Source organism: Lonchura striata, chromosome 1 (genome assembly GCF_046129695.1).
Source record: "Lonchura striata isolate bLonStr1 chromosome 1, bLonStr1.mat, whole genome shotgun sequence".
Taxonomy (NCBI): domain Eukaryota; kingdom Metazoa; phylum Chordata; class Aves; order Passeriformes; family Estrildidae; genus Lonchura; species Lonchura striata.
In genome coordinates this window covers 121,790,715-121,810,891 of record NC_134603.1, presented here as the reverse complement: position 1 = coordinate 121,810,891, position 20,177 = coordinate 121,790,715, and the positions used below count along the sequence as shown (strand labels likewise).

Below are 20,177 nucleotides of genomic sequence, written 5' to 3'. Positions count from 1 at the left end.
ATGCAAGCTACAAAGATAAGAGGACTGTGTTTTTTCAATCAACACACACTGATCCTCTGAGATGAAGAGCTCTTGTCCTGCTCCAGAAAGCCCTCTTTGCTTTAAAGAAATGCTCTTCAATGTGTGCTCAGCACTTGCAAGACCCCACAATTAAGTCATTTCCTGAAGACCACTAAGTGAGTTAGAAACAGTGCCAAGAACTTAATACGGCTTCCTGAATCCATCCCCTGCTAGCCATGAAAACAAAACCATGCTCTGTTTACACAGAAATTAAATGTCACTGAAGTTTTACTATTGCACAATTGCCTTCCATTTATAACTAATTTTTCTCTCAGCTCTCTTTTCCACACTTTTCATATGGAGCATTAATTTCCCTGCTGAAGCTGCATGTTTTCTAGATGTCCCAAAGGGAGAATTGCAGCTGCTGGCCAGATTTGGGCCCTGAAGGGCTTTGTGTGCCAGCATTCCCCTCTCCTGCAAAGGAGACATCACCTTCTCCAGTCTCTTATGTCTTTCTCCCAGCCCCAGCACTGGATTTGTCTGGGTTCTGCTTCAGGAGGGAGGAGGCTGAAAAGGAAATAGGACACCCTTCTCCTCACCTCTCTTTGAAATAAGGGTCTCCTAAAGACAGGGTCCACAGCCAAGACTAGGCAAAGTCTTCTCCTAGGCAAAGTCTTCTCTCTGTCAAAACAAGGGAAGAGAGACATTCTACAACCCAGTGTCTTCCCTTTGCAACTCCTACTTCCTGGAGAAGGGCTAAATTTCAGGGCTGGGGAAAGATTCAGCATCTTGCAGCCTAGAAACTCAACTGGAGTGACATCAGCTATAGTGGTCTAGACCCAAGCAACATATGGGAATACTGCTGAGCTGCTGTTTATGTCATTTCCACCCCCATCTCTCCAGCATATGGTCTTTTCCTCTCCTATTTGTTATCAGAATTGATACTGCCTATATCAGACTCTCAGAGGGGCTTTTCCTGTCTCCGTACTATTTATCTTTTCCCACCTATGGTTGCTTATCCAGTATTGTAAGATCCCTGCTTCTTAAACCACACAAATTTGCATGTTCCAATCCAACTGAAAATGAATCCACATCCAATCTGCTGGCATTTGCTCCACACACTGCTGTGCTGAGATTCTTTTGTCACTCATGGCACTGCTATCACCCCCTCGGGCTTGTCGTCTTTTCCAAGGGACCACAAGCCACAGCAGTACTGGTTCCCAAATGGTGTTGTCTAGGGGTGGGAGTTTGCTCAGTTTCAGTCTGTGTAGCTCATGATTTTTATCTAGTCTGTCAGAGATTCACATCACTTTCTGCCTAGGGTCTGCTGCCAGGTCTCAGAGAACTGCCCGCTTCTGTGAGCTTCACCACAGCTGGGGACTTGCATCTCAGGCTATATTTTGATGATCTTGTCAAGGGTTTAGCCTTTACAGAGCATTTTGCTGTATAAACTCATCCTAGTCTCCTACCAAGAGTTCAACATTTTTCCGAAATGCCTATGTTGGCTCATTCGGCCAATCACTTATTTGTCTGTGTTCTTGCCATCCTTTTGGTTTGCCACTTAGAAATATATTGCTCACATTTCAAGGGCTGCCACTGCCACTCCGATGCCCATAATACAGTTTCATATCTAGCTGCATTCTCTTAAATTAAGTGGAAACTCACAATCATCAAATACTTTAAAGAAAACAATGATCAGAAATTAGACTAGTTTACTTAACTATCTTTATTTTGGAACCCGTTACTTGCAGTTAGAGAATTGAGTCACTGTTTAAACTCTCTCCAGTAGATCTTTATATCCTAGAGAATTTTAGCCCTGGAAGGCAGAAAGCTTCCACACTTCCTTTCAGGGAATATTCCCATTTTCTTTTAATCCTGGTTCCCTGTATTTCTCAGCAATTACTCCAAACCCTGAATTCTGTGCTCCTGGGCTGCTCCCCTCCCAGTCCTAGTTATAATCAGATGCAGCCTCGAGTCTGCCCCAAGAGAAATCTCTTCACTGTTTGGGCATCAGCTCTGACTGATTCTTGCACAGACCTCTTGGGAGTGTCAACCCCTTACAAAGGGAAGCCCACAAAAAAACCCTTGAAAAGCTGACATCAACGCTGTTATCAGTCTCAAGGAAGGAACACGGAACCTTTCACACAGATTAAATACAGAACAGTGAGTAGAAATTAGTAGGTTCTGTACAAACAGTGATTTTCTGCTCTCACAAGATGGGAGGAAGGAGTAATTTCCATGGTGGTTATGTCAGTATTCACAATATCATCTCTATTTCAAAGAGATCTTCCTAGGTGTCAAGAAATGCATTGATAAGATGAAATTCAAAGCCAAATGACAGCCCCAAATCCATAGATTCTCCCCTCCTCCCCCAAGAAAATAAAAAATAGTACACACTGTACACCAATCTGTTTCTTGGAAAACTGGCATATTGCAACACCCAGGGTTGGCTCAGATGCTTCCATAGCAGCCAGACTCTTGCAAACTCGAGCAGTGATTGCTGAGGATAGCACCAGACTTTTCTCCATGGCAATGCAGACCACTTCTGCTCAGCCATCTGTCTTATCCATCACCTTTTAAATTTCACTGCTGTCCTTGTCCATGCAATTCTGACATTTCGTATGGAAGCGTGCTGCATACAAATCCCCAGTGCAGGATTTCTCTGTAAAACTCCAGGTGCTGTTCAGAGATTTTATTTAAATGAAGTAGTACATCTATTATCATTACAATAAAGATTATAAGAACTTGGGTTTTTTTTTCCTTTTTTTTTTTTTTTTCACACTGAATAAGCCAGTTCAATTTTATTTAAGGTTACTTAAGAGATAAAAAATGACAGGCTTGCTTACTGAAATGTATTCTGTTTTTCTTATAGGCACCACTCAGGCTGCTAATTCTGCTCCTGGATGCCAAGGAGTTACATAATAATGATAATTACCTTGCATTTCTATGGTATTTTCATGTCATGAGTGTGTTCTGTGAGCTGAACATGGAAATAAATGGAAATGCCACCATTCCTAGGGATTTTACAGCCACTGTGAGTGCTAGAAAGATAATAAGGAATGATAACCTATCTAAATGAAATCCTTTGGGCAGGCTTGTTTGGAATGCAGGCAGCTACAGAACTTCTATTTTCAGATGGAAATTCTGGGATTTACTTAAAGCTTTTGCTTTTGAAATCATGAGATTACAAAGATTTTACTGGTAATATCTCTGTTTTGATCTGCCATTTAGAAAAGCTTGAACATAGGAAACTCAGGAACTCAAAACCAAATTGAGGCAACCCCTGCTATATTCAGTTTGAGGCAGTATTATGATTTGAGAAGGAAGGGGAAGCTGCACCCCTGTTTTGAGTACATGCAGTCAGCAGGCACAGTTTTTGACATGCTGACTGCAACTTGTCACAAAGACAAGATGAAGCCTATGTTAATTAATAGAGGCCTGGCAATCTTTATTCACAGGGCTTTCAATGATCTGTATTTTCAAGCAACAGATCTGACTCCGATCTTTGCTCTGAGTAACAAATCATGGAACACCTGAAACCTGTGAGTGTAAAATGCATGGCTCCATTTCTTACAGCCTGTTATTGTTAAGAATTCTTTGCTCTTACTGATTGCTCACACTAAACTTCTTTTCTACTAAATGTATTGGAGAGTCCTTCTGGGCCCTCAAGAAGCAATTATGTTCCCTAGATCTGCCTCAGCAGGGGTTTTTTGATGTCAGACTATATGGGAAAATCCATTGAAATCTATCAAAGATTTGAAATTGTGGAGGATTCATTTATAGAATCATATAATAGTTTAGGTTGAAAAAGACCTTTAAGATAATGGTCAAGTCCAGTTATTAACCCAGCACTGCCAATTCCACCACAAACTCACATCTCTACTTGCCACATCTACACATAAATGTGGTTAAAGTTTAACCACATTAAACTCCCATATGGATACTGCTACCTAAACTAGTCCCATTTGACCAAGTTCACATTCTTTCTGAAAGATTTGAATGTAGTCACAATGCAGACACTTTAGAATGGGACTAAAGCAGGCTCAAATTAGTTCTTCCTCTCTCTCTGAATCACGGCCCTCAGTGTAATGATTCACCACAGATATCCATATTCTTCCACAGCTCTTCCTGCAATTTTAGTGCATCTTTTTTCCCCTTCACTCTGGAAAAAAATAGTGAATGGACCAGGTAGCCACAAAAGGCACAGCACTTGGACACAAACACTGACATCTCGCCTGCCTGCACGTCGCTCTCTGACTCAGCAGAGGAGGAGGAGACCTTTCAGTTCACAGCATTTATTTGTTCATGGCTGGAACGTCTTGCATTTCATGAGGGAATGTCATACTGCACAGGCCTTTTGCAACTTTTACAGGTGGGCAGAGTCCAAATGCCATCACATCTTTTACAGCTCTCCTGAAGGGGTTTAACCCAGAGAATTTCTCAACCTTTTACATCTGAGCCCCCTCGAGTTTATTGACGTCACCCCTGACAGAACAGGACAAAGTGAAAGGAAGCCAGGAATTGCAGAAAAGCTGGCCCATTGTACAGAACTTGCAAATGCTAATCAGGCTTTAGAAAAATGCAGTAAGTTATGGCTGATCCAGCAAAAAGAGAGAAAAAAAAGTGAAGATATCAATAAATGTCTGTCTTCTCTCCAAGCTGTGTGTTTTGTTTACTCATATGAGGGCCACTGAGAAAAACAGGTGGAGATTTTGCTCGTTTCTTTCTTTTTTACACTTAGAGAATGACTTGGCAGTAGGGTTTGATTTGAAGAAAGAAAGCCAAGTCAATACAATCTAGATGATTAATTCTATTATAAGCAATGATTACTTCAACTGGCAGACTTAAAAATTCTGAGGGTGTTGCTTTATCATTTACAATTATCTAATGTTGCAGTGCCTTTTCCTTTACTCTGCTTGCCACTTGAATTAAACTGGAATCCAAAATTTCAAAGCTAAAGCATTTGAAAGGAATTTTTAGGGGGGAAGCGAAGAAGAGAGATTTTTTTTTTTTTAATTTGCAGTCCCATCAAACCCATAAAGGGCCTGCTCTGAGATTCCTATGTAAAATGAACTGACATCCTGAGAAAGCAAGATGTGTTAATGTTAATATTTTAAATCTGAACTTGAATCACAGCCTTTATTTGACCTTGACTCAAAACATTTAAAGCTCCACTGCCTCAGCCCATTGCCATGCACTGCACATTTGCCAGCATCTCTCCTGGCACAAGTTCTGGTTCTGTGTCTCATTTATTTTGCTTTTCCAGCAAATTATCTTTCATCTTCCCTATCTATAAAAAAAGGTCAGAAATGAGAATTACAGAGCGTAGGAAATCAGCATTACTTCCTTTTGCATTTGCAGCCGGCTGCCAAGCACAATAAACACATCCAGTGTCAGCTCGGCTCCCTTCCCCTCCACACCTCCCACACCTGGCCAAAGAAAGAAGCAAAACAGCTAAAGGGGAAATATTCTGGAGTTTGGGGGAGGATGCCCGGCTGGGAGCGTGCTGTTTCCGCGCTGAACAGCAGAGGGGAGCAGCAGAACGGCGTCTGTCCGGCTGCACAGGGGCTGCCAGGACCAGCTCCGGGACGCCCCCGGTACCACTGGGGAGAGCCTCAATCCTCTCATGCATTAAGATGTAGCATGAAATATGTCTCCTAAATGGCCGTGAGGTGAATGGACCTCTCTGGCAACAAAGCACATGTCTTCAAGAAGGGGCTCAAGGTTTTTCCCACTCTTAACTCTGTATGGCACCCTTAATGGTCCAGACCCACAGAAATGGCTAGCACCTAACTCTCACTATTTTGGAGTGGTGCCCACAGCCCTTCGAAAATCAGCTGGTATCTCCCTAGGATAAATATGTATGAGCAAATGACACAGCCAACAATATTCAATCAAATCCAAGCTGTCATATAAGAGACCCTGGAAATAAGTTCAGATTGAGAAAAATATACAGTATTGCGGTAGTTTTGTATAGGAAATGTGGGAGCTGACCCAGAGAAGAGAGCAGAAGCCACTGGAACTGGCTCATATTGGGGCTGGGAGCCAGGCATGCAAGGTATTAGGAAGCACTCAGCCTGGGAAAATTTCATTACAAGGGCTTAAATTAATGAAACTAAGGATGGGGAGGCCTTTTAAGAAGGCTGAAAACTGCAAATATCAACCTCCTCCCGGGTTATACGCAAAGCCTAGAAAAGAAGTTGTTGCCTTGAAAGTCACCTGCTCTTCATAAGGACCAGCACATAGATCTTTTAGCTACCTGCTGAATAGCCTTGGCATGATACCAAGCTGCATATGGTTTGTAAGGAGATAGTCTGGAAAGTGTTAATAGCCTCACAGGTTACCTCAGGAGTGGGGCTCGCTATAGCAAATGCAGGGTTTGCCACATGATCCCATCCACTGCACACTGTGGTACATCCAGATTTGCAATACAGCACATGCCTGGAAGTTAGGGGCATCATGAACACAGAGAACACGGTGCCAGCACTGTCCTGGAGCAGCACATTAAAGACGTGGCTCCTCCAGACACAAGTATTGAGCGGGGATACAGGTAGCATGTGTCCAAATGAAGCCATCTCTGTTCTGAAGTTTGTCTGGAAAAGCAGTCAAAGACTCTGCAGATGTAATAGCAGACATGCATTTGTAGAAGCCCCTAAAGTGAAAGCCTAATTTTAGGCAGAACTGAAAAGCAAAAGGACTCTGGTGAATGGCTTTTCCTGGAACCACAAAGAAATTCAGGATCTCAGGGTTGTCCTTCTGATGTTAAACCATGTTTCTGAGGCATGGAAAATTTGGAGGCCTAGGGAACTTGTTGGATGACAGGAGCTGGAAAGGCTGTTTTGAGATTCACAGCAAGACACAATCTATTAGCTGAACTGCTGCTAGGGATACGCAAGGAACTGTGAGGGCCAAGTCACAGGCATTGGATCACATATTCCAAACTACTGCTGCACACTTGAATGTGTGTGTGCGTCTGCACACGTATATGTTGTGCATCTAGCTCACCCAGGAGCTGAGATGATGACCAGCCTCAAAGTTTGAGAAACCTTTGGGGTAGAAAACTGTAGAAGTTCTCATCTCTATGGTGAGTCTGTGAATTCAAATGCAGAAGTTACTTGGAGGGTCGTCTTACCCAAAATAACCCTTTAGTGCTTTAATTCCTTCAAATATGCCATTCTGGCAACAATGAGATAACATTTTACTAAAAAAAATAAACTAGGCAGACTAAAAAACTCCAAACAAACAAGCAACAGACCAATTCTGTTCTTCATTTTCTTACCAAACTGTAAGATAATTGGTATAACTGGGGTCCCTACACCAAAATTCCAGCCTGATTTCATTCATTCAGGGCTTCCCATATTTCCTTCCTTGCTGGCCTGACTTACCACACAATGCCAATATTAATGTTGACTAAAAACTTTCCATGCGCGATTTCAAAACACACTTGTGGACTTTAGAAGAAACAAATGTGTCTTGTAAGAGTGGAGTGTCATGTCAGCAAACACTAAAAGAACCAGACCTGCTAGTAACAGCAGCTATGAAATAAGGGCAGAGCAAATCACCTGAGCACTAAGACTATTGCCTTTGTTGTGGATAGGCAGAGCCAAAGCAGATTGCATCCACTAGACAAACTGAACAGAGCAAAGAAATGATGCACTGTTAATTAGTGAAATTAATACTTCACTGCCTTTTTTCCCCCACAGTAATTATCAGAATTGATTAATGTGATAAGGATAAATGTATAGGAGCTGCTAAGTGACGTGGTCAGATGTAAGAAGAGGGAAGGAAGATAAGGAAACTGATGGCCAAAGTGGTAGGCATGCACACCGGGCAGAAAGATGTTGTTTCAAAAGCACTTACGACAGCTACAACACAGGGGGAGATTCAGTCATGCAAATGGTTAAAACATATGCCCTAAAACAGTCTTAAAACAATGGTCCTAAAACATGTCTCTGCTGCAAGAGAAAGTAAGACAATACAAAATCCCTGTGCCCCGTGCAAGGATCCTGATGGGTGTCCCTCAGCCCAGGGAAAGTCAGACACAGACCAAGACACCTGGAAGAGGTGTTTCAGCTGCAGAGGGAGAGGGAAGAAGTCTGCAGCACCCAACACCTGCATGGAGTTCATGCAGGGGTGTGAGGAGATGTCACTCAGATCCTGAGGATGAAATAAATTTGTCACAGCTGCATAAAATGAGTTTATTGTCACAGGGAATTCACAGGCTTGTAGGGCAGGGCACAGGTACTGAAGTGCCAATCAACATGAATGGATAAAAAGAGGATCAGGGAGCAGACACACTACTGCAGGTAGTAAAGGCAGTGAATGGTCCCAAAGCCCCTTTATGAAGCTGGGCTGATGAAGAAATGTAAATGGGAGGAAAAGCCCTTCACTCCATATGTGCCTGTTGCTAGCCACTACATCTTCTTACCACACAAGTACATTTGCTGGAGGGTTCCTAATGCAGACAAGGGTGGCATAGAACTGTTTTTAAACAGTAATATTGGATGTACTGGGTATTTTTCACCTACCACTGCAATGATGGCATTTCTAACATCAAAAGTAGCTTGTGACACTCTCATATAAGCTGTATGCAATGACTTAAAATGCGATCCTGGAAAATAAGTATTGACATTTGATCATGGGGACATTTGGGTCATGACAAAAGACTTTTAAGGACCCTAAATAGACACACACTCTGTTTTATGGCTTAGCTAAAAAAATCCTTATGAAAAAAATTAATTAACTTTAATTAACTTTTCATAATTAACTTTATAACAACACCTAGAAATGCATGCATGTTGCTCAGCTTGCTCCTTAATCACTCCCAGCAGAACCTCAACTCTTTCAGTGAACCAAGCAAAATCACTTGCTTTCTTCCCAGACAGAAAATAAAACTAGCCTGAGAGAGATAAAAAGCTAAAAGGAAAAAGGAAAACTGTGAGGTTTAAGGAGAGATGATAGACAGAAGAGGAGAGAAAAATGACTGCTGAGGTATATTTGTCTTGCTTTCTACTATTTCTGTGTGTTAATGACCCTATTTTGGGCTGCACTGTTACACAAGTTTCCCACTCTTTTCCTACCTACTGTAACACTGACGGAACCTGATGGATTTTTTATAAAAGAGGCTCCCTGTTTTGACTTTTGCATTCAGCAGTGGTACACAGTTGTTTTTTATCTTAGCAGATCATCAGAACAGGTGCATCTTGGCGTCACTCATTCCAGCAAAGAGAATGTCCAATATCCATAACCACACAATAACATCAGGATGAAGCGTAGCCAGCCACAGATTTGGGAACTGATTTCAAACACAGAGATAGGTTTTCTCTCACTTACAACTTTTCTATTTGTTTTTACACTTCCAGTTCTCAGAAACAGCTTGGCAGAAAGTCATACAAATAAAACAGTAAGCCTACATGGAACCCAGAACATACAGCAAAGAGGCTGAGATTTGTTAGAATTTGTAATGTAAGAAAAACGTTCTCATTACTCATTTGTGGGAAGTGGCTGCTTCTCTCAGCTGGGATGGGTGGGGGAGCTTAAGGGGGCTCTGACTTGGGTGATACAGATGGAGAATTTCCAGCCGTTTCTCTGCTGTGAGCATGAGTTTCTGAGAAGGAAGCAGCACGTAGGACTTCAGCATAAGATGAAGAACATGACTCAGTTCATATTCTCTGTGGGCTCTCTTCATGCAAAGGCACAGCACACAAGAGCTATGGCTGCTTGCAGTGAAACGACTCTTCTAGCAATGGACAATTTGAAAAAAGAGCAGCTGTTATGGCTCATGATTTTTCCTCTACACACGCCCTATAAAGTGCTGCCTGTGCAGCTGGCAGTGGAGCACAAAACAATAACTTCTGTATTTCCACAGCACAGTCAAGGCTGACTACCTCAAAAAATTTCATTAGGACACACAATCTCCCACATAACCACTCTTGCAGGTTCCTCCTTTGGTAGCTGTCAGTGATATGACTAAGCAATCTCATGGCAGCCTTGTGTAAACAGGATGCTATCACATCAGGAATCTACCAGCACCTTCCTGGCTGTTTCAATAGACTAAACCCCTGGAAATGGGCTGTAGTCACTAGAAATGCCAGGCCAAGCTCAGGTATGCTATATGTAGGCAGAAATAGAGGTTTAGAGGGTGGTGTTCACTCTACATGAAGGCCAGTTTTGCCCTAGGGCCTGAAAACGAAATGAAGCATTAAATGAAGCAATGCATGATGGCAGATTGAACAGATACTATGCATGTGTCCAGAAGAGAATGACTTTTAGCTGAACCATGTGAATCATGTGAAGCTGAAAATTCAAACCAGCCATAAAAATCAGATCCTGTGATTAGAGTGATTTTTGGAATGTCATTTCAGTCAATATTGCTTTTCAGAAATTAAGTCTTGCTAGTAGAATGGATGCCACCAGATCACTGTCAAAAAAAAAAAAAAAAAAAAAAAAAGCCTACCTTTCCGGGTCCCTTCCTAGATGGCTGTAATATCACAGGGATACTGCTGTCATTGTGTGCCATGAGAGCATGAAATGCACTACATCTTTCTTTTGGGAGACAACAAACTTGACTGCCATGGAGAACACAGGAGAGCTTAGGCAACTGCACTTCAGGTAAGCACTGCAACCAAGAAACCTCCTCATGCTGGAAAAATAGAAGAACCTTTTTTGTTGAATCTGTCTTCTGTACTTCAGTATTGTTTGGGGATTTTCAGTACCAAGGAACACAACAGAGAGCTCTAGAAGACTTAAGGAGAAGCACAGCCATCTAGTACTCTTATGAAAGTCCTTTGAATAGGTAATGGGCCTTACCACTCAGAGTGGCTGTATCTTGTGAATTCATGGGCACCCATAGATAAATTTAGCAGAACCGTGATGAAACATATGAAGACAGTTGTGCTTTTCTTTTGAGGCCTGTGAATTTTTCAAGACTGATTCCAGCAAGTCCTTTTTAAAAACCAAGTCAGAATTTGAAAGGATTTATCTTCTTTTCATTGTCTTCCAAGAAAAAACATTCATGTCTTCCCTATACTGCAAGTACTTATGAAATCTACTCCACATCTGGACAATTAAACTGCCTGGAAATGCTCCAGCACTGAGCTTTGAAGAAAACACTTTAAATGTTGAAAGAAAACATTGATAAGCCAAAAATAGTCAGATGGGTGGATTCTATCAACTTTCATAAATCCAAGATCATGTACATATGTATTTAATTGCAGAGACATTTTCTGTTCTGCTTTGAATTGCATTAATCTGAAGCATTTCTACTGCTCCTCACATTTACACTTTGAGATTCTGCTCTGATGTGCCTTTTTTTTTTTTAATTAGCAGATTTCAAATTGCTGAGATAACTTTCAAGCAAGATAATTGTTGGCCTGTGCCACTTTATACCATATCCTATCAGCATATCTTTGAAAGGCCTTAATAAGTAGCATGACATTTCATTCCCCATGGGAAATGACTATGCCTCATATTCCCTTCCTGTCCCCTTTTTAAATTGCTCTTTTGGCTTCTTGGATTTGCTGGAGGGTTTGGAGCCCAGTTGTGAGTGCTTGCTATGGTGAGAATTGAGAATGTTTTTCTACTCTCCTCAGTGTGAAATTCCAGGTACAGTATTATGTCACATCAGTTCTCTGTGAAAAAATGTATCTTGGCTCCAAAAGGAAAGATTAATGGAAAAATCATTCTCAACCTGCCAGGAAAATATTTTTTCCCTTTCAGCATGAAAACAAAATGTAGAGTTAGCTTAGAGATCTAAGGATTAAAGGGAAAGTAATGTTCCAAGCTTTTCTTAACCTCCATCCCCAAATTATATAAAAGCTCTTGCAGAAAGAGGAACAAAATAAAGAAAACCAACTTTGGTTATTCCTGTAAAACAAATTCCCTTACTAGAGGTGTTTTATGTAAACATTAAGGGCTTTTCTTTTTTTTTTCCTTCTACCAGCAGTGCTATTTTTGGCAATCATACATAGCAAAAAAGGTTAAAAAATAACTGAATAATACAGAAAAGCATCTTTGGCTCTGGAGCAGCTCCATCCTTTATCTGTCTAGCAGCCATAGGAAGTTTCTACTGCTAAGTAACAGCAATGAATTGCAATAGATGCAAGCTTGAATCTTTACTGTTATATGTTATTAAACCCGCTACAGTGCATTAAACTTCAGAAAAGACAAATAAATGTGGAGGAGAAAGAGGTAAAAAGAAGGACTGACACAGCAAATTTCAAGTTCTTGCACACTTGGCTAGGAGGTTGTATTCAGCTGAGGGACACAAAGAACAAATTTGAGTAATGCCTGCTCTTGCTGTCAAACTCCTGATGGTCCCAAGGAGAGGCATGTTGTGTCCCAGGGTGAGCCCTGTCCTGAGAGATGATGAGTGGTGACTGGGTTTGCCCCAGTTTGGCAGAGAAGAGATGCTGTGCCCTCATCCCACAGCCATGCTCCGATCAGTTTAGTGGAGAGCAGCTATCCCAGGTTGGAGACAAAATTTAATTAGCTTTCCTTAGTATCTTATTCACTGGGATCCTCAAGTAGCCCACTGCTCTTCTAGCCTGTCATGCCAAGATGTGGTTTTGTATTAGCAAGCAAAAAATTTCCTGGCGCCTCCAGCAATTTCTCCCCAAAAAGCTCAGTGGCTCTTGTATGCTCTGGTTTCTTCTCTGCTCCACATCCAGAAAGGCAGGGGAGCAAATGCCCCCTTGTCACTGAGCAATGATTCAGGTATATTGTTGAGACCTTTCTTTGCCAAAGGGGCCCAAGGAGAAGCAGGAAGAACAGGCACTGAGAGAGCAGCAGGCATCTTTCAAAATTCTTTAGAGACAGAAAAGTGCAAGGCCTCAGACTAACCCGCCACCACCAAACAAACAGGGTAATACAGCACAAAAATCTGCTCCAGTGCTGACTGAAATCAACGGGAACCTTAACACTGCTTTGAAGGGGAATTTGATAAGTGCCCAATGGGAAGCTGACCAAGGAGAAATGAAGTGTGGCAGCCAGCATTTTTTCAGTGAAAATGCATTCTACAAAGTGTGGTGCAGAAGCAGTAGACAGTAAGGACACAGAAGACCAAATACATCAGTGGATTTAGGAAACAATCCTGCACCCAACTCTTCTCTTTTAAAATGTTCTGATGCTGAGTGGCAGCAATCTGAGGGACAAGTAGTAGTCAGAAACAAGAAACATTATCCCAAACCTAGCAAAGATTCCCATTTTAGCATACCTTATACTCTTGACCAATCCAGCAGAGAAGGATTGGTCAAGAGTATGAGGCACACACACACAAAAAGATCTTGGAAAAAGGCCTAATATTTCATTTGGATAAATTACTTCCACATTTAATCAGTCAACACTGAGCTGTATTTGTTAGAGAGTGCAAAACTTCTGGCAATTTAAGGCAGCTGCCTATGTCATTGTCTTCTCTAATGTTATGAAAACATTGCCACATTATCACTGTGGAGCCTGGCAAGACATTTGTTGTGTGGAACAAGATTCAAAATACATTAATTTTAATTAAATTTAGATGTAAGGAGGACATTTTTGAGAATAGAATGTTTTCCCCAATTGGTCAGGCCAGTTCCATAGGCCAGCCCTTACCATGGTCAGACGCCAGACTCCCAGAAAAGAGTTGCTCAAATAACAGAGACTTGAGGCTTGATATGTGAACCTTCAAGTCAAAGGTGCTGTTCCAGAGCAACCTGAAATGGGACATACCAAGTTTTGACATAGCAATTAATAGTCATAGGTGGTGTTGTCAGTAAGACAGACTGTTTTGGTGAGTGTGACATGTTTCATTTTGGGAGTACAGGAAGTAGTAGGCTCTTCAAAATATCCTTCAGGTATAAAAGCTAAATTTTGTTTCAATAGAACAAATGGATTTCAGGAGAAAATACTGATATTAAACATATGGTTTTCTTTTTCTGTCAGCTTAAAACCCTGCTTCTATAAATTGACAAATTCAAAGATAATTTTCTTTGCCTTGAATCTATATTTTTCACCAAAATATACAAAAACATGACCAAGATCCACCCTTGAACAAGCTTCCCAAATACAATTTAAGTCATCCATCCTCACTGTGGGAGAAAAACCCCAGACTTCTTTTTCAATTAAGTAATTTGCTTTCATTTTATTTGAACTAGTAACAGAGTACTTTAACAAATTTTCAAGCTAAATTAAACCTCAGTAATTCAGAAGGTTCTACTGTGTAGTGAAGCAACGCTGTAATTGACAGATCTCCATTTGAATTAGCTCCTGGGAGGATTAACTATGTGGGGATTAAATGCTTTCATATCTGACCCAAATCCCACCACCCCCCCTACCCCCCCCCCCCAACCCCCCAATTAATATTAGCTCACAAAGTCAGCTGGTTAAAAATGTACTTTGACCACCTGGGAAACTTTTCTCTCCTTCTCACTGATAGGATTTATGTGTTGAGAAAAAAATCATTGCTCTTCTCTTTGACCCAATCCTGAAAATATGAGCCTTGTAACTCCACACAAACATAGAGATCTATGCTGCAAACCCACATATTCCATATCATCTACAAATTAATTCTTATAATCTTTCATTTTGTCTTACCTTATATGAAAGACAGAATACAGGGGTTTCATTTTGAAAAAAATTAAAGAAAGCAGAAATTCCAGGGTGGTCCTAATCTTCTCATCTTGAATTTATGTTTTTATATGTCAGGGATGGAACATGTGGGCAGAGTGGAATGTCAGACAGGCAGAATATTGGGAACAGACAGCATAGCATAAAGCAAGCAACGTTCACAGAACTAATTTAGTATGTGTTAAACTGGATCAAATTCCTACAAATGTGATGTTAAACACTTACGTATGGCAGTATATTTTTATGGAACAGGATTAAGAAATGATGTAAATTTCCAAGCATAAAATTTTGGCTAACCAAAATCTTTTGGCAAGTTAGCTGCTTTCATTTTGAATGAGCCCTCCACATTACCATTACTTGAAAAGACTGGATCTATATATTCGTATGGATTCCTTGAAAATGGAATGGATAATTTATTTTCCTGGCTCAAAGAATGTCCTGCATCATCATCATCCCTATTTATTTCCATATACTTTATTATGTACAAATCAAGTATTTTTTTAGTAGGAACAGACCTTCTATGTGAAATACAAGCACTTAATCAAGTTTCCTTAACTTCTGTCCTATTAGCAGTGAAAACCTGTCAATAAATCCAAGAGTAGAGGAACATTTCTGTTTAAAGAGGGGCACTGAGAAGATGTGCAGATCTGGGAATAGGTTATAGCAGTGTATGGCAGTTTATAGAAGTTTTTTAAGTTATTCATGGAGACTACATCATCACCCAAGTCTTGAATAATGTATTTCAAGATGGAAAAAAAAAAAAAAAAAAAAAAGCTGAAAAGCTGTGACTCTGCTGCTCCCTCCTGTTTTCACATGACTCAGTCCTCAGCTGCAACAGCATGACTGGATTTATCCCTTTTGATCTGACCAGATGAAATTCAGGATCTTGTCTTTTCAAACCAGAAAAAAAACTGGAGGTGGACTGAGACTTCATCAGAGCAACTGCCTCTAAATGTAAAAACATTTTCAAGGCCTTATTTCTTACCCACAGGAAGCCCTGAACCACTTCATTCACAGATCTGAACATCTTCAGTCTGCTTTTGGACCATAGGCCTCCAGATCCAAGTAGCCAAGTCAGGAGTGACACCTCTGGCCAGACTGAGGTCTGTAAGTCATCGTCTGGGGAGATCTTCCTCCTACCCAGCTGTACAGAGCAGCATCCTTGCAGAAGTGCAAGGACAGTGCTGCCATCCTGCCCTGCTCCCAGCTGTATCAAAGGCCATACTGTGCCACATCCATGCGAAGCTATGCCCAAGCACATCTCTCCCCCTCTCCCTTCAGGATTTTCTCAGGGAAAGAGAAATTCTGTCTTTTAGCAAGAGGTGTTTATACATTGTTTTTCCACCTGTCCCTCCTTTTCTTACATTTACATGCACAGTCCCATTCCTATTTTTTAATTCTGGCCCAGCTTTCTCATTGATTGCAGGAACAGATTTACCCAGGGGCTTTAGGTAACTGAACTTCAACCACTCATTTTTAAACAAATCTCATTTTGAGAAAAGCATCAGCTGGGGAGCCTACTCTGGACCACTGGGCCCACCTGAGATAATTAAGACACTTATTTTTTTCCTAGGGTCTTCAGCAGTACTTCTGCCCCAAGCAAATGAAAGCAACTTTTGCGTAGTTGGCAGAAGAAATCTTGATAATGTCCCTGTGAGGCACAGCTGAGATGTCAGGGTGGGCAAAGGAGGTTACTCAGAATTGGTACCATCGCAATTGTAGCAAGATTCAAATTAAGCCACCATTTCCTTTGAGGTACTCTGATCTGCTGTCCACCCCTTGCAGGCCTTGTAAAGCCCACTGACAAGTACAAGGACAGCTCAAGCTGCTCTTTGTACTGGAAAAATATTCTGTTATAAAGGTGCCACCAAGTTATTCCATCTCTCAAGTCTGAAATACAGCAATAGAGGGGCACTGCTGCTTTCTGGAAGCAGGCAGCACTCCTAGAAATGGTGCTGGGGGCAAAATGAGCAAAGTTTCTTTGTTTTAGAGAAAGAGAAGGAGAAGGAGTAGGATAGTAGAAAAAAGGTGGCTCTAAGAAGAACCATATGAGCAAGAAGGAAGGGATCATTTCATTTTCTTAATTCTTTCTAATTAAAAAAGCATGTTACAGAACATTAAGGCTACTAAAAGGTCCGTGTCTCTAGGACTCTATTTTGACTTCTGGGATGCACTTAAGCATGAAGTATGTATTCAGGCAAAAGACTCAGGGACTTACAGTCACTGTGACCCACTCACCATGTGACCTTCACCAAAATGTCTGAGCATAAAGGACACAGATACTGTGTCAATAAAGCCATATTGATGGGCAGAGACCACCTAAGAGAGAGCTGCTGCACTGACAACTCTTTCATATGAGTCCAGCAACTGGGAAAATGGGAAAATGGAGGTGGGTGGATGTGCAGGGAAAAGCTTCTGCTGTGCAGCAGATGTTTTCAGCCTGCTCGGGTGGAGGCTTCTTCCAGCTTACAATCAGGGAGGCCAAGCTGAGGGGATGCAGATCAACTCAGGAGTTCATAGTCCTGTTGACTAATTTTTCTACTGGGGAAATGTCAGGGTGTGTTTGCTTGCACTTTGGGATATCTTAATTCCCTCTGATGATGATGATTCCTGTCCTGTAAATGCTTTTACTGTTGCTGGTTAATGAATTCAGTTCAGCCTGGCCACTTACCTGCTAAGGCAGTCTGAGCAGCAGATAGTTGATCTTTACCAGGCTGGAGTTAAAAATAATTCACACGTTACATTTAAATGCTGAACCTGAAGTAACCAGTCAACACAAGAGCATAGTCCATAAGTAAGAACAGATGCAAAATTAATCAGATACATTTTTTTCTGTTTCTTTCCCCATGACTATTCTATTTTTCTGCTAAATTCTGACTGTTCCCATCTTTTCCCTGTTGAAGGGAATAAAACCTGCATGCCAAGCTCACAAACAAAACTGCCTTTGACTGTCTTTCTGCTGATAAACACAGCAAAGCATCCATCCGTTCTTGCAGTCCCGGGAGTCCCTGTAATGACAATGTTATGTGCAACCAAAGCAGTGCCAGGAGGTGCAGACTGGAGTGTGACGGAACAGAACGTCCCTGAGCAGCAGCTGGTGGCCAGGAAGCTGGGAGCACATACACCAGTACTGCCTCTCGGTATCTTTGCTTTGCTTACAATGGAAAGACTTTCATCTGACCTACCATGGCGGTTCCTATGGCTTGTTTGATGTTTTTCTGTTTTCTTAACCATCTATTCACACAGCAATACTGTCAAGGGGGAAAGCCCAGAGATTTACATTAGCTGGGCTGGATCAGAAATTCCTACAAGCACAATGAAGCCCGAAAGCTCATGGCTGTGCTGCATTGGGAACATAGCACAACAAAACAACAAAAAATGGTACCAGAGACACATATTCCCACAAGTTCCCCAGACTGGGAGCCTCGGTCATCTGGTGTGCTCTTCACAAGTGGCTCCACAGACTGAGTGAGGGGTCCTTATAGGCAGTAGAGGTGAATAGGGTCGATCTTGCCCTCATGAGGCCTCTGTCCCAAAAAGACCACCAGGCTTGACACCTCTGATTTCTGCTGACTAGTGATACTGGAGAGGTTGGACTCTACAACTCAGACTCCAAGAGCTGTTGATGCTGTTCCTATAACCATTGCTTTTCTTGACACACTGTCTCTGTTAGGAAGGATTTAAAAGGTTTTAGGGGCAGGTTATAAACAGGCTTTATTTCTTGCCCTGTAGGGATATTGTAAAGGCAAGTAAGGGACATGCATTGTGCAAGATGACTGTTCTATTAGCATGCTGGGAGCAGGTCTGCCATTTTGACACCAGAAGAATAGGATTTCACAAGAGAAGGACATAAATCAGTATTGGTTACCTCAGAGACTGTAAATGAACTGTAAAATACACAATGTGCTTTGCTACCAAAGACAGGCCACTATCCATACCACATAAATTTTGGGCAGTCGAAAATTGGTGGATCATTATCAGCGGCTGTGGAGACAGAGAGCTTTGTAGGCCACCCTCAATTCTGGCAACAGGGAGCTGAGCTAGTGCCTGGGGCAGCAAACGGCAGTACTGGTGGAGAATTTAACATCCACGTGAACCAATGTACTGGCCATCCTTGAGCAGATAACCAGACACAGATTTCCTGGGCGGGGCCAGTGACCCCTTCAGCACATTCCTGCAATGACACGACTGGTCTTGCACACCTGTGTCACCCCACTACCTCTTCTTTGTGACCCACAGGGATGGGAGTCAGTGGTTCCTGGTCTAATCCTGACACTGAACAGTGGGGTGAGTGAGGAAAACACTCTTGCAAGCCAGCCTTTCTCTCTGGTATTTGTAAGCAAATATCAAGAGCAACACCTGGTATGTCTCCACAGTGCCACAGAGAGGACGTGTTCTGGAACAGAGCAGAACCTCCACCCTCATAGCTGTGCTGTGGTCACTGCCACTCTCCTTCAGTGTTCTGAACAGGGACTATTCAGAAGCAGTCCCTTCCCCTCACTCCTGCTCCTGGGAGTAGTGGAATATTTACAAAACACTTGTTTTTAAGCTTAGTTCCTGCTCCATTGTACTGGTTGTTTATTGAGTACTGAATTTTTAAAATTTAACTTATATATAAAAGATTAAACTTATATATAAAAGATTGATATGTTGTAATCCAGACTTTTAGAGGTTTCCCCCCCATGATTACCAACATCACATCTCATCTCATTTGATTTCACACCACTGTCTCACTGCTTTTCCTGAGCAGAGCAGCACTAAGAACTGTGTCTCTGAAAAAGACACCATGGAGCAGGAGTCTAAGTCTCCCTGAGAACTTGTACAGGCTGTACCTGAGGTTGCCTGTCCTGGCATCAGGCACAACTTCTGACAATAATCCTGCAAACTTGGCCAGAACCATGAGGGCTAAGCCAAGCTCTTCCCACCACATGCATCACTGTTCCATAGGTCCTCAGGGAAAGTGTTGCCCCCACTTACAGTCAATCAACTCCAGGATAATTTGCTTTTCTCAGTAATATGCAAAAGAAGACTTGTTTCTTCTTTTTTGGGAGCATCATCTAGTTGAAACACCTTCCTAGCTCAAACTGACAAAAATACAGGGCACCTACAGGAAGGTCTCTTAGGCCTATTCCTGTAGGCTTATTGTTCATCGTGGGGTGCAAACACTGCCATATCCTCATCCCTCACCAAAATGCAGGCTGAAAAGAGAAAAGAGGGAGCCAGCAGGGATGCAGAGGCCATATAAAAGGATGCAGCTGGGAAGGTGGTGAGAGCTGCCATCATCAGAGCCACCTTGACCCCAGGTAGGACAATAGTTGTGTCTGTCACAGCAAGGATGGGGTAACTTTTTCTCTGAGGGAACCTTGTCTCTGCCTTGCTGTACTGCCACTGCATCTGCAGTGACCTTCATGAACAAAGTTCATTTTGGTGCAAAGATGTCCTCTGTCCTTCCACCCTCAGGTCTTGTCCTCAACTCTGTCCTCAGCTAGGTTTCTGCAGTCAAGATGAGTGGCTTGACCTGCTCTTTGTTTGTGGCCTGCAACCCAGAGAGCCCAGAGAGTCACTGAGTATCTCAG

General features: G+C 42.0%; 1 long non-coding RNA gene across 1 annotated transcript; it reads right to left on the bottom strand.

The window, feature by feature from the left end:
* Positions 1-642: 642 nt before the first annotated feature.
* On the bottom strand, positions 643-14,591 carry LOC144248938 (uncharacterized). Its single transcript, XR_013342124.1, has 3 exons — positions 14,569-14,591; positions 13,588-13,688; positions 643-681 (listed from the first exon to the last, which is right to left on the bottom strand). It is a non-coding gene; the product is annotated as an uncharacterized LOC144248938 (long non-coding RNA).
* Positions 14,592-20,177: the final 5,586 nt, after the last annotated feature.